Source organism: Ursus arctos, unplaced genomic scaffold (genome assembly GCF_023065955.2).
Source record: "Ursus arctos isolate Adak ecotype North America unplaced genomic scaffold, UrsArc2.0 scaffold_18, whole genome shotgun sequence".
Classification (NCBI taxonomy): Eukaryota; Metazoa; Chordata; class Mammalia; order Carnivora; family Ursidae; genus Ursus; species Ursus arctos.
The window spans coordinates 58,078,150-58,105,924 of NW_026622852.1; the positions used below are offsets into that span (position 1 = coordinate 58,078,150).

The window sequence follows — 27,775 nt, forward strand, 5'->3', positions numbered from 1 at the left end:
GTCCTTGAGCTGGGAGCCAAGGTTGTGGTCCCGCTCACCATCATGCCCGGTGACGCGCTAGGGAAACTCGTGTTCTCCATCCCACGACTCTGGGCTCTGTGGTCTAGAGGTCCTGCCTCCCAGAAGGGGACGCTTCCACCAGGGGACACCGTTAGAACCCCATTAAACGTGCACTCATGCCTGTGCGCTGGTCACCTTAGGCTCCTTTTTGCCCAAAGACCACGCTGCAGGGGTAATTGGCCCGGAGCCCCGGGGGCAGCGGGTTGCCTCCTTCTAGTGCAGGGACAGACGCTTTCGGCTCCTGCTGGTACTGGAGGCCTTGCTTGGTGTTTCTGTGCCCCGTTCTCTCAGGGAGCAGACCGATGAGCAGCCACGGCCGGGGAAGGGCATAGCGACCAGGGGCTCCGAACCCTGGGGGGCGAGGGGCTGGACCAGCCCACCAGGTGAGCCTCCCAGACCAGCAGACGAAGGAGTCTAGAATGGAGGTGAGTGTCACCATCCCGCCTCAGTCCCAGCCGCAGTGACTGGGGCCTTAAAGGGGAAACACTGGTAAACCGTCTTCCTGCTCCCTGCCCTTAAATGGGTCACTGGCACATTCCGGGGGCGGGGGGGGGGGGTAGAGCGAAAACTGTACCCCGAGAGCCGAGAGCCGTGAGGCGCAGGCAGACCACTGCTGCCTCTCGATTCCGTCCTGGTGGGACATTCGGGCTCTCAGCTCAGCTGGGTGTGTCTGCAGACCTTCTTGGGTGGGGTCCTGCCTGCCCTGGGGGCACCCCCCCCCACTGCTGGGGGGCACCTGCTTGCAGACCGAGAAGTGCCCCGAGGCTCGGCTCCCTGGCCGGCAGCGGGTAGGTTCTGGATCTTCAGGGTTCATCACCGCAGTTCTGGGCTCCAGGGCCTTGCTGCGGAGGCCATGATCCGGATTTTTTCTAAGTCTGCAAGGAAAGCACAGATCCCAGTGGGCCACGGGCTTGGTATCTTCCAACAGCAAATAAATAAAGTGGTTAGAGTCGCAGCTCTCGGAGAGGCTGACGCAGATTCTGTCTGCACTGGGTGGAGGAGACTTCTCTGAATTTAATTATAATTTAAGTGTAAAATATGCCTCTTCGGGGGACTTTCCCGCCTTGTGCGTAATTACTCCCAGCCGCCCCCTCACGATGTCTGTGTGTGCCGTGAGCGATTAATTTATAGGCCGGTAATAGGCTAAAACAATATTTAAAGTCATTTTGCCCTATGTAGCTTTTAAGGAGGATTTGAGATAATAATTATTTCAAGGCCCATTTTATTACCAGCCGCTCCCCCCAGGCCCCCAGCCTCAGGAGCAGCCAGCCCCGCTCCCCACACCGCCCCCCATCCCATGCCCCCCGGGGCCCCTGTTTCTTGCCACCTGAATTCGGCAGGAACCCCCCAGACCCTGGTCAGGGTGGGCGTCTGCAGAGGACGGAAGCCGGCCCGCTGAGTCCCCACCGACTGAGTCAGGGCAGAATTTTGGTGGAATGCAGGGGGGTGGGCAAAGAGGGCGAGCCCTCTGCCCCGGGAGGTTTCTCTATTTCTGTGGCTCGGCCGTGGTGGGAAGAGAATGGTCCCTGTCGTCTCAGAGGCCCAGGAACAATCGCACAAAACCGTCCCACCTTGGGCAGGCCGCTGACTGCGCCCGGTCTCTTGATCTTCCCTGGGGCCGGTCCTGAAGCACAGAGAGGAGGGCATGACCAGTGCGGAGGGCTGGCCTGGGTGGTCTGGGAGCCTGTCAAGCCCCGGGGAGTTCAGGGAGGGGCCTCGCCCACAAAGTGGTTCCTGGAATCTGCACCCCCAGGGCGGACAGTGGGGCAGCAACACGCACGCACGTCGGGGCATCACGGCCACCTCTGCGGGGCGCAAAGGCTCCCGCCCTGCTCTGCTCTTCTTGAGGGCTGCGGTTTTATTCCTTTGATGTCATTATAAAATGCCTGGTTTGTCTTGTGTCCCGTTTGGCCCTCGCTTGGCATTCCTGGTGCCGGGGCTTGGTACCTACTTCAACAAGCAAATGAATTCTTAAGGGAACGAGCGAGGGAATCCTGGCATCACAACATGTGCTGGGCATTGTTCTTTGGAGACAACTGGACATCTGAGTTCTTGGCTTTTCTTGAACGAAGCGGTGGATGCCGGGAAGAGCGGGCGTGAGGGTGAGTGCCTGCTGCCTCCTAGGAGGCCGGCCCGGTGGGAGAGCAGGCGGGCTGCTGGGAGGCAGCACTCTGCTAGTAGATGGGAAGACCCGGTGCGAAGACAGCGGCTCCGTCCCGCTCCTGCCCCGGCCTTTGGCAGAACAGTGTGGTCCGTGTGCCCCAGAGATGGGGGACAAGTGACTCTGAGAAATTCTCTTCCCTTCCTGGGCCTCAATGTCCCCATCTCTAACTTGTCCCTAAATTGTCACATTGTACTTAAATCTGACATTCTAGGATCCTATCACTGGGCACGTAGCAGGTGCTCAGAAATGCTCGTGGGACCCAGGCTTCTCGGTGGGCGCTCGGCAGGGCTGTGGTGGGTGGGAGCCCAGGGGCCGGGGAAGCCCACAGCAGGGCCCCCACAGACCCTGAGGATTCCAGGAGAAATGAGGGTGGGGGATTAGAGGGTCTGAGTGGATGGGGGAGGGCCTCTGGTTGGGGAGAGCTCAGCAGGAACCCAGGGAGCAAGGCTCCGCAAATATTTTGGACCGTCCTGGGGGTGGTGAGCTCAGAGAAACAGCAGGTGGTCTCTGGACAAATGAGGAACCTCCCAGCCCGGGATGTTCTGTTCATGCCTGCTGGAGGACAGGGCAGGGAAGTGTCCCTTTCGCAGCCTTCCCCCCGCCCCCCACCCGGCTGCCTTCCGGCCACCAAGCCTCCCTTCCCCTTGGGGGCATTTTTGCAGCCCGGGCCTGGGAGGGGGCAGCGTCCACGAATGGTGGTGGGCCGCATCCATGTGTCTTCTGCAAAGAACCTCATAAAAGGGGCCCAGACTGGAAATCAATTCTTTAAAGCTGAAATCAATAACCATAAGTAATATTAACACTGATTATCCTTTCTTTATTGCCCTTTGCAGTGGGGATGAATTGTTTTTAAGGGGTAGCTTAGGGGGTTCCACAACGCAGCCCGGGCGGCTTTCCCGGGGATCCTAGGACGTGTGCTGGGCCTGGGGGAGCTGTGTGGCCAGCAGCCTGCGTCCCCTCCGTCCTGGGTGGAGCTCGTCACGGTCCCCACATGAGTGAGCTCCTCAACTGCATGGGTTTGGGAGAGGAGCCTGTGACCTTGGCCCGGGTGCTGTGAAGGGGCCTGGGGTGGGGACAGTGCCCCAGGCCTGTATCTCCTGGTGCTGGGTTTGCCTGTGGGGTGAAGGGCAGGCCCCAGCCTTCACTGAGCCCTGAGTGTGGAGGGGACAAGGAGGGGAATGGCCAGCGCGGCTCCCTCCCACCTCCCAGAGTGGGGCATCGGGCTCCAGCCTGCCCTTTGTGGGGTCCTCTCTGCGGCCAAAGTCTATAGGGTGGGAGCCCAGAGTCAGGAAAGTGATACCACCTGCCACAAGTGGTGAATCCTCTCTCCCCTCTGAGAGGAGCAGTCACTAACTCCCATCTTCCACGTGAACAACTGGGGCCAGGAGGAGACCCCTGAGCCTACATATTCACGGGGGCAAAGCAGGCCCCGGGCCTCTGTCTGCCAGGCCCCCATCCCACTCCTGCCCCCAGCAGCGTGCACAGGGCTCGCGGTGTGCAGTGAAAGCAGGGCGGCGGGCCTCGCGGGGATGGGGGACAGGCGTTAATATTTATAAGGTATGCTGGAAGGGGAGGCACGGAGTCGGGGTGGGTCTCCCGGGACGAGGTTCCGAATGAGGTCATGCCGCTTGGGTCCACCGATCTGTCATCATGGGAGGTTCTGGGCCTCAGTTTCTTCCTCTGTGACTGGAACAAGGGCAGCACCCACTTCCCAGGGTGGCCATGAGGGTCCACCACCCGCCCGTGTCCACACACCGCTGCCTGGCCCCGTGGGCACGGGGACGGCTGTAATTGTAGTTTCAACAGAGGGCAGTGTGGTCCGTCTTCCCTTTCTTGACCCAAAATAGAATTTGGACTCCCCAGCCTTCCCTCTCCCATCCCCACCCCTTCCTCCCCCGCCCCCGCCCCCGCCCCGGCATGGCATCCAGTTCTAGAGAAGCCGCTCAGCAGGGCCTCTGCCTTCCGTCCTCTGCTTACGCCACGTGGGCCTTCGCGATCGTGCTTCGTTCAGCCCAGCGCACCAGCAATGCACGCTTGTTCACACGCGGGGTGCGCACCCTTGTACCCTGAGGGTGTGGGGTACCCAGGAGAGAGGGGTGAGGGGAGGGCTTGGAAGACGGTGCACGCGCGTGTGCGTTGACCAGCGCTTCACACCGAGAGGTGTTTATTATACGATGTCAGGTGCTGGGGTATTACACAGTGAGACATTTTCTATGTCTAAGGTGGGACTCTTCTGACAAAAATACATCCTGAAACAGAACTGAAACACAGAAATCAAAGACAAAGCTCAGGAATAATCTAGAAGGAGAGGGGAAAGAGAATCACCTTGGGAACCAGAGAATGTGTTGCTGGTCATTTAACGTGAGCCCGAGCTTCCTGGCAGCCCGGGCAAGGACAGAAAGCGTGGCGAGTTTGCCGCCGTGACTATGCCAGAGAGCACTGACCGGGAGGACTGGCTTTCCGGAACAGAGCCCAGCATTGCTTTGTCAGATGTCTCCTTGGGAAAGAGGAAGAGGGTGGTTTTTTCCTCTCGTGGGTCCACACAGAAGCTGAGGCTTTTCTGAGGGGTGTGGATGTAGCCGAGCAGAGATGTCTCCACCTTCCGGTGACGGAATCCCATGTGGCCTCAGACCAGAGAGTAGCCTCCGGGGACAGGACCTTGCTCCCGCTGCATTCTTGGGGGGGCCAAGCTCATGGCCACACCTGTCAGGTGCTGGGTTAATGCCTGCCGGTGGGGGAATGGGCGTTCCCTTAGTCTCTCACAGGGAGGAGGGGGCTGGGGCCTCCAGGCAGGCCTGTGCCTGGCTCTGCTGGTCAAGGCGAGAGGATGGGGTTCCTGTTGGTCTGTGAGCCTAGGAGGGTGGACGGGGTGAGCTTGGTGGCTGTGTCAGCCCTGAGCTGACAGGTGAGCTGCAGGAGCTCGTGGTCGTTCGTTGTGTGAATGAGTACTGGGCGGGTGGGCGGGGTGGGCTTTGGCTATCTTGTGGGCCAGGCCTCCACCTCCCCTGTACCTGGAGATTCCACAGCCATCTTTGGTGGCCGGTGAGCCACGAGGGAGGGTGGGCCAGCCTCTCCTGGCTCAGTGGGAGTGGGAGAGGGTTTTCTCTCTGAGGCACTGGGTTTGTCCCTCTGCCACAAGCCACATCAATTCCTCTGCAATTAGAACCATTTGTGAGTCTGTGTGAATCCCCCCCACCCCCACCTCCCAGACCATGGTAGCCAGAGGGGCTGGCCTGGGTCTCGGTTCCCTCAGAAACTTCTGGAAGGTCTAGCATAGTGCCTAGCAGAGAGGATGTTCATGGCAGAACCGCTATGGTACTGAACCAAGTCTCCCTCCAGAGTTATTTGGGCAACAGCAAGACCTGGAGTTATAGGTGAAGTGGGGCCAGATCAGGGTGCAGAGGGAGGAGGCACCCCACCTCCCCAGGCCCTCAACCTCGGGGTTCCCTGCTTGCTGACGAAGCAGGAGACCTGCCTTCTGACCCTGGCCCTGCTTCTGATGGACAGTGAGGGGTACCAGTCCCTCACCGCCAGGCCCCAATGTTCCCATCTGTGGAATAGGTCCTGGGGGCAGGGTCCCCGGGGGACAGCCCTGGGGAGGCCCTCAAGAGTGGGGTTCTTTTGTTCCACCTGGGCCCTGGCCTCAGCTGGCCCCGGCTCTCACCTGGCTGTCCCCGCCGTCCCCCGGGGGGGGGCCACCTGCTGGGGCTGTCCATCTCCTTGGCTCAGGCAAACAGACTGGGGACAGACTGGAGGGGGAGGCGACGTGGCTCGCCTGTGGGTCAAAGGCGAAAGCACTGCCTCACGCACCTCCCAGAAGTTCAGGTATTGGCCCTGGACTTTGGTCTGCCCCGCAGTGGGACACAGAGGCCAAAACCACGAGGAGTTTTGGAAGCCGCTTTGTTGGTCCGGGAATCACGTGTGCTGCGCCGGGCGGCTGAGACACAGTGAAACACACAGATAAAACGGTGCCACCAACAGCGACCGCGTGCGCGCCGGGCACGGGGCCAGCCTTCCCTTGTGGGTCCCACGGCCACGTAGAATGAGTGTGTCCATTTCACAGCCGAAAGCCTGGGCAACTAAGCTGCCGGCCCTGGGCACACGGCTAGTAAACTGCCGGGACTGGGATTTCAATTCCCGTCGTTCTGACGCTGGGATCCGGCCTCTGTCGGAGAGCACGCTGTGTGTCGTCTCTGAGTCTGGAAGGCCTCGCGGCTGGCGGCTGGCAGGGCCCTGGCAGGTGGGCGGGAAGCATGTGGCTGCGGACGAAGGCTGAAGCAGGGGTGGGGCTCCTTGCGGAAGCCGCGGCGATTTAGCAAAGGGCAGGGCTGAAGCACGCATGGCAAGCACTGTACTTGGCCAGAGCCCCGCGGGGGCCAACATGCGTTCCTCTGCAGAGATGAGCCTAAAACAGTCTACAAGAACGGGCGTCGCCTTCCCCACGGTGGATGCTGGCTGGGGACACTCAGCTCGTGCTGGGCTGACACTGGCTACCTGCCTTCCCTTCTGACCGGGCACGGGCTCTGGAAGGGAACAGGATGGCCCCGCTGGCGTGCTCAGGGTGCTTCCCACCCCAGAACAGAACACATCCCGGAGACCCCTGTGGGGCCTGGGGCGGGGTCTGTGCCTGGATCGCCCCAGGCCACACACACCTGCCGAACTCCTCCCCTCCGTGGGTGTCCCTGGCCTGGCTGATCCTGCGGGAGCTCCATGACGCCCGAGGGGCTGAGGACCAGGTTCCTGCACCCTCGGCACCCATCCCCAGCAGCCCAACCCAGTGCGACTCTGAATGGGACGGCTGGGTCTACACCTTCTGCACCCCAGCTTCCGCACCCCTGCTCACTGACCTTCTCCGGGGGCTCTTAGGTGCTCTGGGCCAGGCGACACGGAGGCTTGGGGAGATGGGCGTCGCTCCAGAAATGATTCCCAGGGGCCGAGAGCCAGGAAGGGGAGAGAGGGCTGGTTTTTGCTCTGCGCGCTCGGTCCCACGGTGACACAGCAAAGGGGTGAACCGCGGGAACACCTCTGGGGGGCATTTCCTCTCCAGGAGCCTGGTCCGCAGGCAGGGCCCTGGGCTCCCTGTCTCCCTGCCAATTATTCCGAGCGTGCCTTCGGCCACCTCACCAGTGGAGTTTTCCATGAGGAAAAGCACTGGACTTTCTGTCCGAGACTCTCCAGAGAACCTGGTCAGCCTGGCCATCCTCAGGAATGTTCTCAGAGTTTCCATGTGGGTTTGTACCCGCATTCATCAGCCCCGAGCCCCCTCCCCCATTTGCTGACGGAAAGAGGGAAGGTTTCCATGTTGGCCGAGGTCCCCCTGCCGCGGAGGCAGAGCTGGCCATCCCAGGTCTCCTGCCCCCGCGGTGGCCTCCTTGGACACGGCTCAGGAGAAGGCGGCCGCCTTGGGTCTCTTCCCGACTCCGAGCTGTGAGGCCTGCGTACAGCCAAGCCTGTGTGGCTGGAGACTCAGGGAGTGTGGCCCACAAGGTCAGAGCACACTGAACAGCCAATGGTCCCCCAGTTCCACCACCCACTGGCCGTGCCACCAGGCAAGGCCTCGCAACCGGTCTGGGCTTCAGCGTCCTAATCTCTAAAACGGGGGTGGTCATGTCTCTTGGCGGAGCTCTCCCGAGTTAGCAGGGTGAACCCAGGAGTGGGGGCGGAAGGGCTCACAGCGCCCCGTCTGCCGGGGGTCCACTACGAATGGCAGTTGGGGGCTGTCCCCTTTCCTCGGTTGTGGGTGAGGCCTGCTGGAGGTGCCGAGGAGTTCATGCCACGAATGATCCTCAGCCAGGGTGTTGGTGGGTTGGGGTAGGTGCCCTCTGGAGGGGGTAGTTCTGGGGTTGCTCTGCAGTCTCCCAGAACCCCGCAGGGGACCCGCTGCACAACCTCCCTCGGGAGAGCACCTGTCTTGTCTTCCCGCCTTTCTCACCTCCCGTATGCACTGCCCAGCGTGTTCCTGGTAAGGGGCCTGCCCCTACATCCTCGTCTCCAGGTCTGCTTTAAGGGGGGCCTGGCTAAGAAAGTGGGGTTTATCCCCCAGACCCGCAGGAGAGCGAAGGGGACAGGTAGGTACCCAGGGACCATCTCAGCAAGTGCTGATCTGGTGGGGACCGGGAGGGGAGACACGCTTTGAGCAGAGTCTAGGAACAACTGGCAGAGGGGAAGTCAGAATGGGGCTCTGTGTCCTGAGATCCCCAACCCAGCACGGCCTTTTCCCACCAGCCCCTGGTCGGGGCAAGACGAGACCTCGAGGCCAGAGGGTGTGTGACGCCTGGGCTGGTGCCCAATGGATTCCCGGGTGGGCTCCTCTGAACGTTTTTATCTGTGCAAAGTCAATGTCAATAGCAGTTGAAAAATCTCTCAGGAAGTTAAACATTAAGCAGTGTGTGTGCTGGAAAACATGGTCGCTCGTGCCCAGGTTGATGGTCAAGGCTGTGGCCCTTGGTCTTGGCTTTGAGTTCTCCAACAGGCAGACTTTCTAATTGACCCTCCCTGAGAGGTGATAGCCCTGGAGCCCTATCTCTTGGGCTCTCTGACGGGCCCCAGATATGGGCCCATCCCCCAAAGAAACTCCCAACCGCCTCTCATGGGCAGGAACCTGGGGAGGGGAGCTGGCCGGGCACGGTTGGATTGGGGGCTTTCCATAGGCTCCTCAAATTCCAGAGGCTGAGCCTGGCAAACCCCCTTCCCAGGAAGGCTTAGCTCAGTGCCAACCTGGGGGACCAAGCTGGGAGTGAACAGGAGGACGTGGGGATGGGCTGGGCCTGGGCCTGGGGCAGCATAGGGCATCTTTCCCAAGGCTTAAGGGAATGGTCCTCAAGGCAGGCAGCAGGTCTCCTGAGTGGGTCCACAGAGGGGAGGGGAGGCAGCTCCCCAGACCTAGAAGGATAGGCAGCCTGGAGACTCTGACAGGTGGGTCAGGAAGGGGCTCTGGCCATTTCTCCTCCCCCACGCCCCCCATAAACACTTCTTGAGAGCATCGGCTCTTGCGTGGGCTCTGCCCAGATGAACAGAACCCAGTCTCTGTCCCTCCAGGGAGTCCCCGTCTAGAGGGGTGCAGACCAATTAGGCTGTTCGGGTGCAGCTTGGCAAGCGCCTGGGCAGGAGCACAGGAGCACGCAGGAAGATTTAGCTTTGAGCTGCACCTTGAGGACAGTAGGATGTGACTATTCAGACAAGAGGGAAGGGCGTTACCGCTAGAACTTGCAAAAGTAAGGCGGTAGAAGGCACCAGGTAGGGTGCAAAGAGGCTTTCAGCCGGAAGCTCCTGGTGAGACGGGGCAGGGACAGTGCACTGTCCCTTTAAGTAAGTTCCATTGATGGGGAATGCCCGTCCTCCTGGCTGTGTTTTATAAGTGTTTGTTTTTGTGTCTGTCTGTCCTCAATGGCAGGCACTGGGTGGGTGTATCTGTACCCTCTGGAACTAGTGGATAGTAAGACACATGGGGGGTGCAGAGTGAATTCTGAGTGGGTTAATGGGTAGATGGATAGACTGTTGGATGGATGGATGGATGGATGGATGAATGGATGGATGGATGGATGAGTGGGCAGTAGGGTAGGTGGGTGGATGGATGGATGATTGGACAGTGTGGTGACTGGCTGGCTGGCTGGCTGATGGATGAGTGGACAGTATGGTGGGTGGGCGGATGGATAGCTGGATGGATGAATGAGTGGATGGGTATGTGGTTGGTAGGTGGGTGGGTGGTAGGGTGGGTGGATGGAAGGATGAATGGACAGTGGGGTGGGTGAATGGATGGATGGATAGTAGATGGATGAGTGCATAGTAGGATGGATAGATGAGTGGACAATAGGTTGGATGCATAGACAGATGAGTGGACGGTAGGATGGATGGATGGATGGATGAGTGAGCAGTAGGATGGATGGATGGATGGATGAGTGAGCAGTAGGATGGATGGATGGATGGATGAGTGAGCAGTAGGATGGATGGATGGATGGATGGACAATAGGTTGGATGCATAGACAGATGAGTGGACAGGAGGATGGATGGATGGATGGATGGATGGATGGATGGATGAGTGGACAGTAGGATGGATGGATGGATGAGTGAGCAGTAGGATGGATGGATGGATGGATGGACAATAGGATGGATGCATAGACGGATGAGTGGACAGGAGAATGGATGGATGGATGGATGGATGGATGGATGGATGGATGGATGGATGCGTGGTTGGGTGAGTGGGTGGGCATATGGACGGCTGGATAGTTGGGTGGTAAGGCAGATGGACGGATGGATGCTTTTCATCTACCATTTTAGTTTAAGTAAGAAATTGCACATTTTCACAGAGAATCCTAAACACCCATCTCTTGAGCCACCTGTGGGGGTGGCGATGGCTGGCCTGTTAACAAGCTCCTTCTTGCCTTTGGTGATGCTGTCCAGGAGCTGAAGCTCTGGCTGCCGTGGAGGGTGATGCTCGCTGTGGGGGATGGAAGCGATTCCTGAGATCGGGTGTGTGAGGAGGGGGTGGGTACCCGGGAATGGCAGCACTTCGTCACTGCTCTTTCAATGGAGGGAGAACCCCCTAACCTCACCCCCCGCACCATGGTCTGACCTGAAACTTGGAGAGTGGGTGTGTAATCCCTCAGGCTTGGGAACTAAAGGCTGGGGGGTTCTCTGGGGCACCTGTCCCTTAGTACTCAGAGAGTCATGCATGCTCTTGTCACAAGAACCTTCTCAAATGTCAGAAGAGTGGCAGCCTTCAGGGAGCAGAGACACAGCGCTGGCCACCCAGGGGGAGGAGGACCTGCAGGAGGTATCAGCAGGTGTGGGGTCGGCCTGGGGCCATTCCTCCAGGGGCCCCTTCCAGGTATGAACCGTCAGTCTGTCTTCACAGAAGGCCCCGGATCTTGGGGGGTCATGGCTTTGTCCAGGCTGGCCATCCCCCAGGCTCCTCTGGTCCTGCTCTCTCGCACATGAGTCAGGATCACTGGACAAATGCTGTCACCACGGTCGAGGCCAGCAGGGTGGACGGAATCTTTCTGGAAGGACAGGATGGCTGTTTGGTAGCTGGGCCCCACCTGCCGTCCTCCTGTGGGTGCAGAGGTGACTGCCACTGAGATCCGAGGGGAGGGGATTCAAAGTGGGGTTGAGAGCAGAGGCTTTGGCGTCGGACCTGGGTCTGAATCCCGGCTCTGCCGCGGTGCGGTCCGGGTGTCGGGGCGGGGTCCGGCTGCACAGTCGCGGGCATGGGCACTGCCGGGTGAGGGCCAAGGGCAGCCCGCTCATCTTGACCGCAGCTACCGGCTCGTCATGCGGGTCTGAGTAATGGGATGGATGCTCTCCTGGCCTGACATGAGGGGGACCAGGAGGAGCGCCCCTGCAGGAGGCCCCATGGTTTCTGTCAGACGGGCCCCTGGTTGCCTCCTGTCCCCACTCCGGCCTCCAGGTCCTCGTGGGGACCTCTCGGGACCTCGCCAGGGTGGTGGGCCGCCTTCAGCGAGCGGCGGGGGTGCCGAGGGTGACAGTGCGTGCGGGGTGCGCATGAAACGGGAGCACGGGGCTGTGGAAGAGGCCGGCGGGACTGTTCATGAACGTACGGAAACGCTGTCTGCAAAGCTCACGCTGTCCCTGCAATGCTCGACATCACGTTTCCTGCCGCTCGGTTCTGCGCACCCAGAGATCAATGCCCACGCCCCGGTGCTGCCCATTCTAAGTTAACTGTGGCAGTGCCCCCCCGAGGACGCGCGGGGCCCCCCGGTCCTGGGTCCCAGTTGCAGCTGGGGAAGGGGCCCAGTGGCCTCAGCCGGCCTCTTTCTCCACCCTCCCCTGGTTGGGCTGCTCGTGTCGAGAGGCTGAGTTTTGGGTCAGGGTGCCGTGGAGCTGAGGTGGGAAGGCAGGCAGGAGGTCCCGCTGCTGTCAGAAAGCTCAGCTCAGCAGCGCACCTGTTCTCCCCAGCTGTGTGCTCCGGAGCCGAGGGCTCGGCCAGTCCACACGCTGCTCAGCCTGGGCCCGAGGGCCCTGCCTGCATAGGTCTGCGATGTGGAGGGGCTGGAGGAGAAAGCCCGTGAAGCCCTGGCGGCAGCCCCCAGGACCTTCCTCTGAACTGCTTAGCTCAGTGGCCCAGGAGCTGGGCTCCAAGACAGATTTGCAATTCAATTGTGAAATGGGATACAAATTAGACACCCCCTTTGGGCATCTCAATTTTCCTTTTTAAAGGTTCTGTTCCTCTTGGTGAATTTAGTTACTTCAGATCAGCTTTTATGTTGTGCTGACAGGCAAGAGGGTGGGGTGGGGGAAGTCTGCCAAATCTTCCTTCTTCACCCTTCGAGAAGCTCCAGTGAGGACCCAGTGGCCACAGGATCCCTCTTCGCTGTGACCTGGGCCGTGGGGCTGATGGTGAAGTAGTGCTGATCCGAATCCCAGCTTTGCTGTGCACTCGCTGTGGGGCCCCAGGCCCGTTACCAACATCTCTGTGCCCGTCTCCTAAGCAAGGTGCAAATGCACGATGCAGGTGCTGGGCTGTGGGGGAGCGGTGCCCAGAACAGACCCTGAAGCCGGGATTCCTCTGTGTGTGTGTGCGTGTGCGGCACCAGCATGCGTGTGTGTGCACTCCTGTGTCCGTGTCAGGGGTGTGCACGGGCATGTGTGGAGGGGGGTCCCGGCCACGCAGGGAGGGGGGAGAGATGTGGGACAGGGAGGAAAAGGAAGCGTGCGGTTTATGCTGTAGGAGAGAGAGGTGTCGAGCAAGTGGACAGAGGGGGCCGCACAGCAAGGGGAGGGGGGTGGGGAGGAGAGGCCTGGCTGTGAGCCAAGTCCCAAGACACAGGTAGGCAGTGGCTGCGTGGGGGGGGGGGCGCAGTGACCGGAGCAGAAGAGGGGGTGAGGGACGCCCACGGTTGGGCCCCCGGACGAGCACTGGAAGGTGTGTGGGGAGGGTGCTTTAGATGGTTATCGACTGGCCAGCAGATTATCTCCATGCACTTCCTCGGCCACTCCAGATGTCGTCACCAAGGAGGAGGGTGGGGGTCCTAGGAAGCCCCTCTACACGGGTTCACCCTCATGGGGCAGGAGGAGAGGGACAGCGGTGGGAGGGGGGCCACCTGCCCCGGAACTGTCACGCCTGCTTCCCGCTTTCCCGGTTTGGGGCTGGATGTGGGCTCAAGGGCAAGGCTGCCCATGAATGCCTCAATTTCCTTCCAATACATTTCCCACCAGAAGGACGTTCCAAAGCCCCGTCCCATGTCTGCGGGGCTCCGGTGCTGGTGAAGTGCTTTCCACTGTTTGTGCGGGTCCGGTGGAAGGGGAGGCGGTGGGCACGCGGGGAGGAGCCGGCGCTTGGCACCATTGCCGCCCCCTGGGCTGCAGGCCCCAGGACGCCTCGGCTTTGGTGTGGCCAGCCCGTCTCCAGCCAGGAGCGTCCTGGCCCTGACTCACCAACAATCACCACGGCCCCACCGAGCCGTGCCTGCTGGGGCCTGAAAGTCTCAGCGCCCTGGGCTGCAGACTGGTCGGCACGGTCTCCAGACGCCTGGCATCCTTGCCCGTGCGCGCCGGCGCCCTGCTCTCCTGGGGGTCTGGAGCGAGTCCTGCCCTGACACTGGATTTCATTTCCTTCTCTGCTCCCCCAGCCCTGTGTTCATTTGCTCATTTCCTGTCTCTGGGCCACGCAGCCCTGGAGGCAAAGCCCTGCTCGCTGCAGGCTACGGGGGCAGCATGACATCTGTAGCACGCAGCACTAAGCCTGGCTTGGGGAGGTGGCCACGGCCCTTGGGACAGAGTCCAAACTCCTTGCCCTGCGTGCACCTCCACTAGTCTGTGCTCTGGCCACACAGGCTTCCACCCGCCCCAGGATAGGATCCGCTCTTCCTACCAGCGCCCGGCATTCCCTCACCTCCTCCTCTTCCCCATCTGGACAGATTCTCCCGTCCTTGCTGTCTCAGCTTGGATGGGACTTCTTCCAGGCAGCCCTCCCTGATTCCCCCCAGTCTGGATTGGGCCCTCCAACATGCACACTCTGAGCTCAGCACGGCCAAGGCCCCACCGCGTGGTATCAAAGTTGTCCGTTGAGACCTGCAGACCTCAGGAGCCAGAAGGCGCTCATGCTTGCCATGGCCTCTCTGAGCCCAGCACAGGAGTAAAGGAAGGAATGAGGGAAGGAACAAAATGTCCCCACACTCACAGTGAGGCTTTGGGCTATCCAGGAGTCAAATTTTCTCGACTGACTGGCAGGACTGAGCGGCGGCCACAGGGCTTCCCTTGGGGCACTGCCGATGTGCCCCCGCTGGAGGGACTCCCTGCACGCCCGTGAGGCCCGCGCGGAGGGAAAAGGGCTGCTTGGTGCAGATGCTGGCCGGTCTGGGGAAGGACTCGGCCCCTCGCAGGCCCCACGAAGGAGCACCGGGGTGCTCATGCCTGACCTGCTGGGGCCCCGGTTCTCAACACAGCTAGGAGTGAGGCTGGCAGATGCCCCTGTGCCCAGCTCGAGGCTCAGGCCGGTGCCAGGGTCCAGATGGGCACTTCTGGGCCGGGGGAGGAGGCGGTGGTCCCTGAGGCCAGGCATCCCTCAGCCATCCTCACGGGGGACCCCTGAACGTGTCCCTTGGCGAGGGGGCAGGGCTGTGGCCTTGACCCAGCGGACTGGGTCTCACTCTGAGTTCAAACCCTGCCTCTGATGTGTACTTGCTGAGTAACCCTGGGCCAGTGGCTGAGCCTCTCTGAGTCTGTTTCCTCCGACTGTGCCCGAGGTGGGGGTTGCGTGGGGGGCAGGGGTAATGAGTACAAGTGCCCTGAGGTTTCCAGTTCAGAGAGTAGCTGAGCTTGCTCAGGCCACATGCTCCTTTCTCTGCAGGCCTCCTACAACCACATCCGAGGGACCCCAGATGTGGAGGAAGGCGAGGCCCCTCCCTGGGGAATCAGGAACACCGGGCGCTCCAGCCTGCAAGGGCTGCCCGGACACTGGCCCCTTCCTGTAGAGCCCACAGATCGGAGGGGCTGCCCAGCCCCGTGGACCCAGCTCTGCGCTGGGAGCAAGTTCACGCCTCTTGAATGTAAGACAAACCCGCGCAGGCTGAGCTTGGAAAGGCTGGACTGTGACCCATGTCCCCCTCCCGTCCCCCCAGAGGAGAACTCAGAGTTGGGATGTGTAGCCTCATCTCCAGCTTGCAGGGCCGGTGGGGAAGACCTCCCCAAGGAGGGGGCCATGTGGTCCCCTGCTAACCTCAGTCTCCCTGTCTGTAGAATGGGGTCGGCAGAAGCTGCCCCCCGCCTATTGTGAGGGGCCAGTGGGGGCCGTGCCTGGAAGGAAGGACCCAGCAGGTTCCCAAGCAACTGCTCCTGGAGCAGGACAGGCACAGACTGAGGGATCTCCTTTGGGCCCTGCCCTGACCCCGCCGCTTCCTGGGAGGCCCCAGAGCCCCAGGCTCCTCCCTGTGAGGTGGACACGGGCATTACCTCCATGGGCCCTGGGGGGATGGGAGGTGGGGCTACAAAAGAATTGGGAGGTGGGGAGCTAGATGGGGATCCCCGACTGAAGAGAACACCCCGCCTGGAAAGACTGGGGCCGAGAGGGCCAGGTTCGCCCCTCCGGCGCTTTCCTCAAACCCTTGCAAGGTCTGAGGGTAAATTCTGCCCAGAATGAAACCACCCCTCCCCCTCCCCCCCACGGTCCAGGGGCCCCCCTCCATGTCTCAGTGGGCCCTAGCTGCCAGGGGTCACAACACAGGCACAGAGGAGCGGGCGCTCCGGGCGGCCCCCGAGGGAGCCCGGGTCTGGGGCGCGCTGCAGGAGGCAGATCTGAAACCGCATGGGAGGCAGTTCCCTTTGGAAGGGTCCTCCCAGGATCAGCCTGCGCGGACGGGGAGTGAGCCCCTCGCCACCAGTGGTAACCAAGCTGAGATCAGCTGGCCATCCCTCAGTGGTGTCGCGGCAGATTGGAGGAGGCCAGGACAGGGTCAGGGATCCTGTGGCCTCGGTGTGGACCCTCGGCCGGGTGGACAGGCAGGCAGGCCCACCTAGACACCCGGCCGCCTCCCCGCTCCACCCCCAGGAGGGAAGCCTGACCCCGTGGCTGCCTGAAAGGACTTGGGTTTGATGTTTTGAAGAAGTGGCTTTTTATCAGAAAGCCCTCTGGGAGTCTGGACCGCAAAAAACGAAATGATATCTGTTGTTTCAGGAAGGGAGAAAATTTGGGGGGGCGGTCATTGAGATTTATGGCTTCCCCTGGGCCTGGTCACCTCGGGGGGGCTAAGGGGTGCCAAGACAGCAGGCAGAGGAGGCAGCCTGCTCCCTCTCCCCCTCCCCTCCCTCTCCTGTCTCCCCCGCCCATTCCCTTCTCTATCCCCTCCCTCCTCCTCCCTCCCTCTCTCTCCCCTCCTCTTCCCTTCTCCCCTCCCCCACCCTCTCTCTTCACTCTCCCCTCCTCTGCCCCCTTCCACCCTCCCTCTCTCTCCTCTCCCTCCACCCCTGTCTGTAGCACTGGGCTCTGTGTTGTGGGGCGGGGCACGGCATTCAGCAGGCGTTCAACACACACCGATGATCTGCCCCCTGGAGACAGAGGTGGGACCCAGGCGGGCTGCCGGCCTGAGCAGAGGGCGCTCCTGCCAGGACGTGGCATCCCTGCACCAGGGACTCCGTGGAGTGAAGCTCAGTGCACCCTGACCCCCTCCCAGCCCCCATTTAGAAGGTACTTAGAAGAGCTTGCCAAGTCCTCCTGGGCAGGTGGGCAGGGTCTGCTCCTCTGTGTCCTGAGCGCGGTGCGGGGCCCTGCACGTCCTGACGGTGTTCTTCCCAACGACCGTGAGGAAGGTGGGACCCTGGGTGGGGTGCCCAGCTCCTCCCGCCCTCTGCCAGGCTCCCCGCCGCGCCCTGGCCTCCGGGTGTTGGTGGAGGAACTTCCCTGCACTACCCCGTGGGGCCGGGCGGCAGGGCAGGCCTGGGCTGAGGGATCGCCAGTGGAGGTGAGTGTGCCTGGCCCTGCCCCGGTTCCGCAGCTGGGTCTCTTCTGCTCTGGTGACCTGCCCCCAGGAGTGTGCGGGGAGCCACTGGTTCAGGGAGGAGGAGGAGATGGAGGAGCAGACCCGAACCCAGCCTGCAGCCCGCCCCCCACAGCCATCTCGGACCCACAGACCCGCTGGCGAGGAAGCCACTATGGGTTCTTGTAACCAACTGAATTTGGGTGTTTGTTACACAGCAAGCACTGACTAGTACGTATAAATACAAAACATTTCTCTGCCCGACCCTGCTCAGATTGGCCCAGGACCCGGCCCTGTCCAGGACTGCCCCTGTCCCCGCAACATCATCCTGGCCTCCAGCTGGTGCCCCGGCCACTTCCAGCCTCTGCCCAGCCTCCTGCCCGGGGCCTCAGGATTCTGTCCTGACTCCTCACCTTGTCGTGGCGCACGAGGCCCAGCTGACCTGCCATGTGTGTCCCAGACACTCACTCACTCTAACACATGCTCACTCAGACTCACACCTGTGTTCACATGCACACTCACACCCACTCAGACTCATATCTGCACACTCAGACTCATCTGTGTTCACATACACTCACACTCACTCATATTCACACCGACAGCAGGCACACACTCCCTTCTACTCACACGCACACACACACGCATATACACACCCATTCTCTCACACACTCAGGCTCCAGCTCCAGCTTCTTGGCCCTTGTACAAGCACTTCATCTGTGGGAATACCCTGCCTGGACCCCCTCCTTCACCTTGGCGTGGCTGTGCTGCCTCCTCCAGGAAGTCTTCCGTCCCCACGCTCACCAGTCGTGCATGTCCATGTCTGTCATTGGCGGCAAGTACCATGCCCTGCACACAGCAGGCATTCACTGTGTGCTAACTGGATCGGTTTGCCACAGTGTGTGCTGGGAGGGTGGCTCGGGCCCTCACGCACCCAGCAGTGAGGAGGGGGCTCTTTCCGGGGACCCCCCGGCCCAGCTCCCGGGGCCCTCTGAGCTCTCCATCCCGAGGAAGCAGCTGCGACCACGTGGGATTTATCCTCAGGGGCTGCGGGCCTGCCACCCTGCCCCCACCTCCTCTCTCCCCAGGGGCAGCACCATCTAGGACATTCCATCCCCCGAGATCCAGAACCAGGGGAGCGGATGGAACTGGGAGCCCGAGCCCCCGCCAGCCCGTTGCCCACATTAACCCCTCAGCCCGCGTGTGTCAGCTTAGCCTCCAGGGGGCCTAGGTCTCCGAGAGGGGGGATGGCAGCAGCCCTCACTGAGGTCACAGGGACCTAGGAGGGGCCATCTTACAAGGGCTACCCATCCAAGGGCAGTTAGACTCCATGGCACCTGGAGGAGGGTGGAGGGGCATGCACCTGACCCCTCCTCCCCAGGGACATTGTCGAGCCTGCCCCTCCTGGCACCTGCACCGGGGGTCCAGCGAGGAATGGGTCCACGAGGAAGGGGCTGCTGGGAGCCCAGAGACCCCTCCCCTCCCCGCGGAGGTGTGAGTCAGCTCCTGTGTCAAGGTGTCTCGTGCTCTGGTGGGTGTGGATAGCAGGGCTCTGGTCTTCTGGGAGAGGGTGCAGGGGAGGGCCAAGGAGAGCCCTAGGGTTGGGCGGGCTGAGTTTCCTCAAAGCCTGAGTCACCAGTCTCTGAATCTTGGCTGACCCTCGACTCCCCTGCTGGGACTCCCTGCTTGGGGGCCAGCACCTTCCCAGCTGGAGAATCTGTGGGAATCCCTCAGGCGGGCTCAGCCTGCGACACGAGCTGGAGGGGCTGGGGCAGTAACTCCGGGCAGGACTACAGCTGGGCCCTGGTGCTGCAGCCGAGCCCCATAGGGGCTGGGGGAGCTTACGTGTTCCGCAAGGCCCTGCGAATTCGAGCCTTCCCCGAATGGCCTGCTGCACGGGACTTTGCCCCCAAACTTTTAGAAAGCATAGCTCCGCGGTTAGCCAGGAGAACGGATGCAGGCGCGAGACCACAGGCCAGGAGGGGCAAAACGTCCGGGAGGGAGGGGACGGGACTCAGGGGGCAGGAGAGACCCACCCAAGAAGCCGTGCCTTTCCTCAAGGAGGCTGGGAGTGAAGGACACGTGGAGGTTGCTGTCCACAGTGGCGGTGGGATCGCTAGCCAAGGACCCAGCAAGTCCCCTGCCAGGCACGTGCCCCATGGAGATGAGTGTCCAGGACCCTGGCAGGCACTGGGGGGGGGGGTACTGCAGCCTTGCCCGTGATGGCTCCAAGCTGTAGGGGTCCCAGGCATCCCTGGACAGCGGCATGCAAGATAAGTCCTTACGTCCCTGCACCTGCCGGCTGCCCAGGACTCTCCAGTGGGGACTGGGAACTGCCATTGTCCAAAGTTCCAACAGGCGAGAGTGGTCCCAGGTGTTAGGGGTTGGGGCGGGTCCAGGGGGTGCTGAGTGGCCGGGGCGCTGGGGGCTCTCAGGCCGTTTCTGGGGCTGGTAGAGTTCTAGTTCTCGCCTGGGTAGTGGCTATGCGGAGCGCTCCTCGTCTCAAGTCCCCTTCCTGTATGTCGGCTACACTTCGATTAAAAAAAAAAAAATCGAGGAGTTACATTTAAAGGGGGTGCGCCCAGGTGAGCCGCCCCGCAATTACCTGGAGGCCCAGCTCCCTCTGGGTTTTGAAAGTTGAGATTTCTATCGGTTGGGAGCCAGTGGCCTGTCACCCCGGAGGCTGGGCTCGGGGTCTCACTGGGCTGGGGGAGGCCTCCTCCACCCCCAGGCTGGGCTCGGGTAGGAAGGGGAAGGGGACGTGAAGCAGATGACGCGCCCTGTGTGAGCGGCCAGCAGGGGAAGGGGCCCCTGGAAGGGGAGTCGCTGCCTGGCTCGAGGACCGCCCTAGCAGCGGCAGGAGGAGAGCATCCTGAGGTTATCTGTGTCCTGGTCACCGTGGCAAACGTTGGGAAAAAGAAAAAATTCACTTGAACAGCCCCAGTCCCGGCACTGGACAGGAGAGCATGCACTCAGGTGAGGCTGGGCGCCTGTACCGGCCTGCGTGCATGCGTGTGTGTGTGCGTGTGTGCACGCGTGTCTATGCGTGCACGTGTGTGCATCCGTGTGCGGTTTCCACAATGCGCACAATTGCCTCTAAAGAAATGGACATGTTCTTTAGAAAGAGGATGCTTTTTTGAATTTCAATTGGCTGTCTTAACAATGTCTGTTTAATTAGTGTGTTTTGGAGGGGAAATGAAGGAAAATTATAATTCATCTGAGAAAACGGCTGTACGTGCTCAGCTCTTCTATCGGGTTTCAGAGGAGACGCCCGGGGTCCAGCAGAGCCGGAGCCCAGAGCCGACCAGGACAGAGGGGGGAGGGAAGAGCTGCTGCGGCCAGAGGTCTGAGGAACACAAGGACAGGCTGATGTGCCCCTCTGGGTGCCCGCAGAGTGCTGGACACGGGGGCACGACGGGGAGCAGGGCCAGGACCTCCCCCCACCACCACCACCGTGGGCTTCGTAATCCAGGGGCCATGGGTGGTGGCAGCAAGTTTCGGTAGAGAAGAAACAGGGAGGCCCCCTGGAGACCTGGGTTCGAATACTGAGTCCATCCATGTTCTTTGCCAGAACTCACCTAGACTCAGCTTCCCTATTTGTAAGATTTGCAAAAAGATGGTGCTGAGTGTGAACCAAATCAATCAATGACCAAGAAAGGGCTTCCCAAGTGTCAGGTCCTGGAGGAGCGTGGCCACAACGCACCTGGAAGGTTCCAGGGGCAGCTCTCTGTCTCCCAGAGGGCCAGGTCTCCGAGAGGCTCCTCTGCGCTCTACCCGGCCATCTGTGTCCTCCTGGCTCAGTGAGGCCGGCTTGGGGCCTGGCACTCGAGGCTGCATTGTGTAGTGCCGGATCCCCTGCAGTCTCGCTGGGCCCCGCTTCCCACAGCCGTGCACCCCCCTGAGGAGGTCCAGGGAGAGCCCTGCAGGCGTGTCCTATCCACCTGGCAGGCTCCCGAATCTCCCCACTGGCCCATGCCCTTCCCGAAGGGTCTCCAATCCCCCCGCCCCCCGCTGCCCTGGTGGTTTTGGCCTGGGCTGGGGGTGGGGAGTCCCGGGTTCCTCCTCCCCCCACCCGCCCCCTGCTCCTTGGGCGCCAGCCTGCACGAGTGCGCCAAAGGACTGCAGGCAACTCTTGCCCAACACGCTCAGGTGTCGGCTCCCATGGGAGGAGGTGGCTCAGGGGGAGAGGTGCGGGGGCCCCAAGTTCCAGAACAGTCTGCATAGCTGGAGTCTGTGAGGCGCGCCCTCCACAACACCCTTGCTGTCCAGTGAAGCAGCAGCTGCCCCTTCCTGGATGCCCACCGGCCGGACAAGGGGCGGGCCCTGTCCTCTGGTTTAACAGAACTGTCGCCACCCCTCGGGGAGGTGAGGGAGGCGGACGCGCTGGCCTCATGGGCACCACTGTTCATGACCAGCTGGCTCTAGTTCCCAAACGTGACTCCAGAGCCCCTTCCCTGCTCTGGGGGGTGCAGCCCGACACGGGGGCTTCCTGCAGGGCAGGGCCACAGGGTGACCCCAAGCGCTCTCCCCGCTGTGGGCTTCCTCTGCCTGCGCCCCCTGCCCCGCCAGCCTCGGGCAGCCGTGACGTGGTGGCCGGCATGCCCACCGGCCCGGTCTTGCCCTCTCCCTGCCTCTGCAGCTCGCTCGGCCAAGCGCTGGGAGCCTGCGGGGTCCGCACAGCTGCCCGCCAGGCGCTGGCTTCCCTGCTCCCCATTGTTGGGCACCTGGGACAGCTCCAGCTCTTCGTAGTATGAATAGCACTGCTAGGACCGTCTTGGCATAAGCCGCCTCTTCCCCTCCTGATCACGTTATTTCCCTCTTGCAAGGGTTTGGGTGCTTTCCCTGACACGTTCTCTTGTGCACCCAGCAGCTGGCGGGATGCCTCCCGAAGCTGGCGGCCACCCAGGCTGCTGAGCTCGGCCTCTCACAGCAGATGAGACCGCCCCAGGAGCCAGGGGCCTCTCCCTTCACTTTCAGGGCGTGTGTCCAGCTCTGTGCCCAGCCAGGACCCGCATCCCCGTTCCGTAGAGTCAGATGCTGAGGCTGAGAAGTTCAGCCCTCCCACCGAGGTGACCCAGGGTGGTCTGACGGGAGGCCAGAGCTAGTTCCCAAGACCCCATCTGGACCCTTCTGGACCCACAGTGTCCTGCGGCCATCCCCAGGTATCCACTCCAGTTTCTTTGTCTCACTGTCTGGGGAAGTGTGTCTGCACTCCCCTGCTCCCACCTGCTGTCCCATCTCCCAGACTCCTCACGGGGCTCATGGGCCCTTGCGGAGCCAGGAGGACCCTGACTGGGCCATCCTGGGCCTCTCTGACGGCTCCAGGGTGGTCCCTGAGGGCCAGGACCTAACTCCCTGGTGTGCGTGTGCTGTCTGCAGGCAGGCCGCGTGCGGAAGGCCGTGGCTCTCCCTCCAGCGTCTTTGTCCCCACGGGCCTTGGCTAGAGCTAGTTGGACAGGTGGGTAGTGCACAGTTGGTCAGATGGACAGGTGGGTGGTGGATGTACAGTGGGACATGTCACAGAAGTCTCTAGAAGGGAGACATGTGAGCTGTGTCCAAGGGGAGAGGAGAGCTGACCTGCGTCCCACGCCCTGGCTGCATGTCAGCAGGGTTGGGGGGGGGGGCCCTTTCTGTGATAGCTTACTGCCGGGAAGGACACAGCCAACTCCGGTCCCTCTCCTGAACCCGTGGCAGACATGACTAATCAAACGCGACTCCTTCTCCTGCTGAGCCTGGCTCCCAGCCCTCCTCCTGCAGCCAGGACCAGCTGATTGCAGTTGGCATGGAGGCCACCCTGGCCATCCCAGCCAGGGTGATTACTGAAGTTATTACTGAACCCAAATTCGACGGCCCCACCAGCCTGCAGGTACCGACAGAGTACTTGGAGGGGTACGGCTCCAACTCCTTCTCTGCTTGCCCCTCCCACCGGCCAGCCTGCTTCACTCACAAGACCCTCAGAGCTGGCTGGCCCCGAGGGGCTCGGTGCTGCACCCCAAAGGCTCCAGGCAGCCCAGCCGAGGCCCAGCCCCATGCAGGCATCATGCTGGGGGTGAGCCTGCTCACTGCTTTCCGGGCACCACGCAGGGGGCTGAAACCCCTGGCGTCTCAGCGAGCCCAGCTTCTAGGGCCCCATCTCCAGTGGTGTGTGCCAGTGGGTCTTCTGGCACGGGGCCTGGAAACCTTCATTTTTCACAAACAGGGCAGGGATCTAGGGCCACCCCTGGGAGAGCACAGCCCGACCCCTCCCACCCACCCCCTCCATGGGAGATATCTTCCCCAAGAGCAGGTCCCGCCTGGGGTAGAGCACCCCCACCCATAACCGTCACAGCTGTTGGGGTCTGCAAAGAGCCCTGGTGGGGGGGGTCTCACGTTTTGTTCCTCTGGATGGCCACACTGCTCTTCGCTTGGTGGGGACAGGCTGCTCCTCTCTAGACCCTCCCTCCCCTTTCTCCACCCCGCTCCAGTCCTCCCTGACCGGGCTGAGCCCCGCCTTGGTCTGGGCAGCTTCCCAGAGCCCGCATCATGGGCCTTGTCAGCCACACTTGGGGCCTAGTGTCTGTCCCCTGTCCCCAAATAGCTCTGAAGCGTGTGCTGGGTGCCAGGCTGGGGCCCAGACAGAACTCCTGCTTGGTTCACCAAGCCCTTGGCGCACCCTTGGGAGGCTGAGCGACCGGTTCTTGTCTGTCCACTCGGGTCTGCAACCCGGTTCTGTCCCTTGGAGCTGTGTGACTTTGGGCAATTACTCAGCCTCTCTGGGCCTCTTTTCCTTCCCTGGTGAAATGCGCAGTCATGCACCTGCCTAAGGCATTGGGAGAACCACGTGGAACCAAGAAAATCAGGTACAGAACAGGCCCTTTATGAGGACTGTGCAGCGGAAGCATGGGGACAGCCCTGCCTGGAGGCAGCCGTGTGCCTCCCTGGGCCCTAGCCCGGCCCCGGGGAGCTGCTATGAATGGTGGTGCCTCACCCGACAGCCCATTCTCCTCCACTGGGACGGCAGCCTGCGAGCTCTGGCGCCAGGACGCGCTCTGTGCTCCGAGCCGCCGCCCGGCCGCCTCCCAGGTGGGGCCCACCCGCCAGCCCGCTGTGGCTGCCCACACGCCGCCCCCACCCGCCCGGCTCTGGGCCACACACAGCCCATGCTCCCCCCACCGAAAGTCAACAGACCCATTTTAGCAAACGTGGAAACCACAGAAAAGCAGAAAGTTGTAAACAAAGTGCCCTGAGGCCCCCTCCCCACCCTAACCTCCAGGAGCCGGCTCCCCGTCTGTCATTCCTTGCTGGCTTCTTCCGCTCCTGGTGGTCATGAATGCCCGAGCCCTCGCTCTGGCCCCGGCCCCACACCCAGGGTCTCTACCCTCCTGACAACCCCGGCCCTGGTCTGATTGACACGTGTTTCTCAGAAGGGGAAACTGAGGCACAGGAGGCGCTATGGCCTGGCGTGGGGGTGGGGGCGGTGGTGCACCTGGTGGGCCTCGGCCCCCAGGCACGAACCAGGGTCTGCCTGACCCCCGCCCGGGGCTCCTAGCCACGTGGGCACTGAACCTGTGCGAGCAGTGTTTACGAAGAGGAGCGTTAAGGGGACCGTCCAGGTTCCCCCTGAGGCTCATGCTGGAGGGGAGCCCGAGGTGGGATTTCCAGAAACTTGGACTAGGTGCTGTCTGTCCCAGGGCGCTAGGCTGGAGCCTACCCCCACGCCGGAGGCCAGGTGGGCTCAGCTGCGGGGGGGGCTCGTGCGGCCCCGGGTTCTCTCCCTCCTGACGCAGCGGCTGCATCCGGCCGGGCAGGGGCAGCGGCTTGGCTCGGAGGGGCGCCCACATAAATCACCCCTGCGGCAGCAGGCCCGCAGCACCGACCCGCGGTCCTCCTCGCCCCCACCTTTCCCGCCGCCCTCCGCCCCCACCACTCCCCTGGGCCTGCCTTCCCAGCTCGATGAGCCGCTGGCTCGCAGAGGGCTCTCTTCCAGGTGAACGTTCCTTAGAAAAATGACTTCATCACCACCTTGGGCAGCTTGGAGTTGGGGGAGGGCGGCGTGGAAGCCACCTCCCGCGGCTCCTCCAGCAGCTGGGCCTGGGGTGGCAGGAAGGCCTGGAGCTCAGCGCAGAGACCCCCACCCAGCGGGCCTGACGGAGACAGATCTGTGGGCCCAGGGGCTGCACGGGAATATTACATTATGATAACAAATCACTTTGCTGATTGGAACTTAATTATGTCTCTTTTATCTTGGTGACAGTCACGCACCTGGGCTCGAGGCCGGCTGGGGCGGGGGACTCAGCCCCTGGGGATTAATGAACCTGAGCCCTCCCCCACCCAGAGGAAGCCACGCCGCCCCTCCCCCTCTGTGGGGCAGGGGAGACAAAGGGGGCTTCTCCTGCAGGAGAATCCCCAGTCACCAGGGTCTTGACGGGAAGGGTGGGCCAGGGCGGTTTGGGGTGACCAGGGGGCTCTCCCCCCTCCTGCCCAAGCAAACCCAGAGGGCAAACTGACCTCAGCCAGACTCCGGGCCCCGACCCCTCGAAGCGAGCTGCCGCAGGGTAGGCATCTCTCGGCGGCTGACCGCGGAGCAGCCCTGGGATGGATGGTGTCCTATTCCCGGGGTAGCGGGAGGCAAACGAGGCAGCCTGTCAGTGTCGGCCTTCCAGGTGGGGAGAGGGACACAGCCGGCTCCTCTGAGCCCCAGGGTGGGACAGAATGGGACAGCGGGGCCAGCCAGCTTGGGTGAGCTGGGGCGGGCAGCCGCCCCCCCCCCCCCCCGGGCACGGGCCGACGATGGCCAAGTCCTGTTCAGAGAGCGAAATCCGACGAATAATCACCTTTCTGGGGGCAAGCGTACCCTGTGGATTTTTCTGGAATGGCTTTGATTTGGGAAATATTGTCCCAGGAACCAATGAAATCCTGGTATTCTGAAGTTCAGGTTGTGGCCCTGGGGAGTTCAGATCCTGGACTGTATTAACCAGAGGGACTTTAGCCTGGCCTGGGTCCTCGGTGAATGGCAGGTCCTGGGCAAGTTGTGGGCCTTCCGGGGCCTTGATCCTCTAGCCTGGAGCACAGGGGGAAGACCGCGAGCTCCCAGGGCTGGCGCGAGGCGCCACTGGAGCGTGTGTGTTTTCAGTTACAAGACCAGCCCTGGGAGGCCCTCGCCCTGGCCGGGGTGCCGTGCCTTAGGATGCTATTGTAGACTCCTGCACTCGACCCTGCGAGGGTCCCGCTCTTGGCCCCTCTGGACAAGTGTGGAAACTGAGGCCCAGATTGGAGACGTCACCGATGCAAGGCCACGCAGCTGCCAAATGGCGAAGGCCGGCTTCGAGCCGGGGAGTCGGGCCCGGTTGTCTGCTCTTGAGGGAGGCTCTCTGCCTGCGCGTCTGGAGAAGCGCACGTGCCCCGCACAGGCAGACGCTGTCCGTCCTGTTGTTGTGTAGATGACGACGGGTCATTCAGCAGAAAGCTGGTCTTGTTGTGCCCAAGACATGCGATCATGTGGAAGGGGGCGTGCATTTGGGCTCGAGAATATGGTTCCCACGCCGGGCCCAGGACATACACTGATCGTTCCAGCATGACTCAGTCCCTGGGGGCTCCTTTGCCCCCCATTGGAGAAGCTGGGACTTGGAGGCACATCCCTTGGGGGGCTGCCTAGGGTCGTGGGCTGGAGGCCCGAGGGCCCGTCCCAGCACGGTCCCTCGCAGCGCCTGGCCGTGGGGTGTGCGTGGGGCCCGTGCTTCACCTTTGCCAAAGCGCTGCCGGGGGGGGGGGCGGGGGGCAGGAGTTTGCCTTCTGATAGACGCGCGGGCCGAGGCTGGCAGAAGGAACGGCGTTGCACAGACCGGCTGACGGCTGCTGAGTCACCGCACAGGGCCATCCGTCAGCCCGGCCGCTGATGGCAGGAGCCGAGGAAGATGTCATTGCTTTGGGGACGGGGAGAGAGGGTGGGGTGGGCCTGTCTTCCATCCAGTTCCCGGCAGGGGCTGGGCGTCGCTGCGTGGGGAGGGAGGGGCCGGGTAGGCAGTTCTGCTCCCTTGTGAGTGTGCACGGCTTACATGTGTGCGTCCGTGGGCGTGCGCTGCAGGCGTGAACATGCTTGGGGTGTACACGAGCCTGTGGGCTGCACGCATGCCTGTAGTCCCTGGGGTGTCTGGGGCACCCAGAGGCCCGTGCAAACGGCTGGTATCCATGCTGCGGTCCGCACATGTGTTCGCGTGTTTGCAGGCAAAGGACAGACCTTTGGGAGTTGGAGGCAAGACTGTGAGCTGGACGGGGAGCCCCAGATCTGCCGTTTGCTAGCAGCCAGATCTGAGCCCCGTCCCTCTCCCATGAAGACAGTGCTGATGGCAGAGCCAGCGTCACCGGCCCGCTGTGACTGTTAGCGGAGATTCCCAGAGTCCCCAGCGCCTGCCGCCACCTATGGCCACGCACAGAGCGCGTGTCCTGGGGGTGGTGTGTTAGTCAGTGTTCTCCTGAGAAGCAGAACCGATGTGTGTGTGAGTGTGCGCAGAGACAGAGGAGAGAGGTTTAGTGTAAGGCATTGGCTCATGCGATTGTGGAGGCTAAGAAGTTCTGTCATCTTCTGTCCACGAGCTAGGGCCCCAGAGCCTGTGGTGTAAATTGTAGCCCAGGTCCTAGGGCCCGA

The 27,775-nt window shown here is 62.0% G+C and overlaps 1 long non-coding RNA gene across 1 annotated transcript in view; it reads left to right on the forward strand.

Moving 5' to 3' along the window:
• The window catches only part of LOC130544060 (uncharacterized), an 80,014-nt gene that overhangs the window by 45,549 nt on the left and 6,690 nt on the right, over window positions 1-27,775 (forward strand). The window lies entirely within an intron of this gene.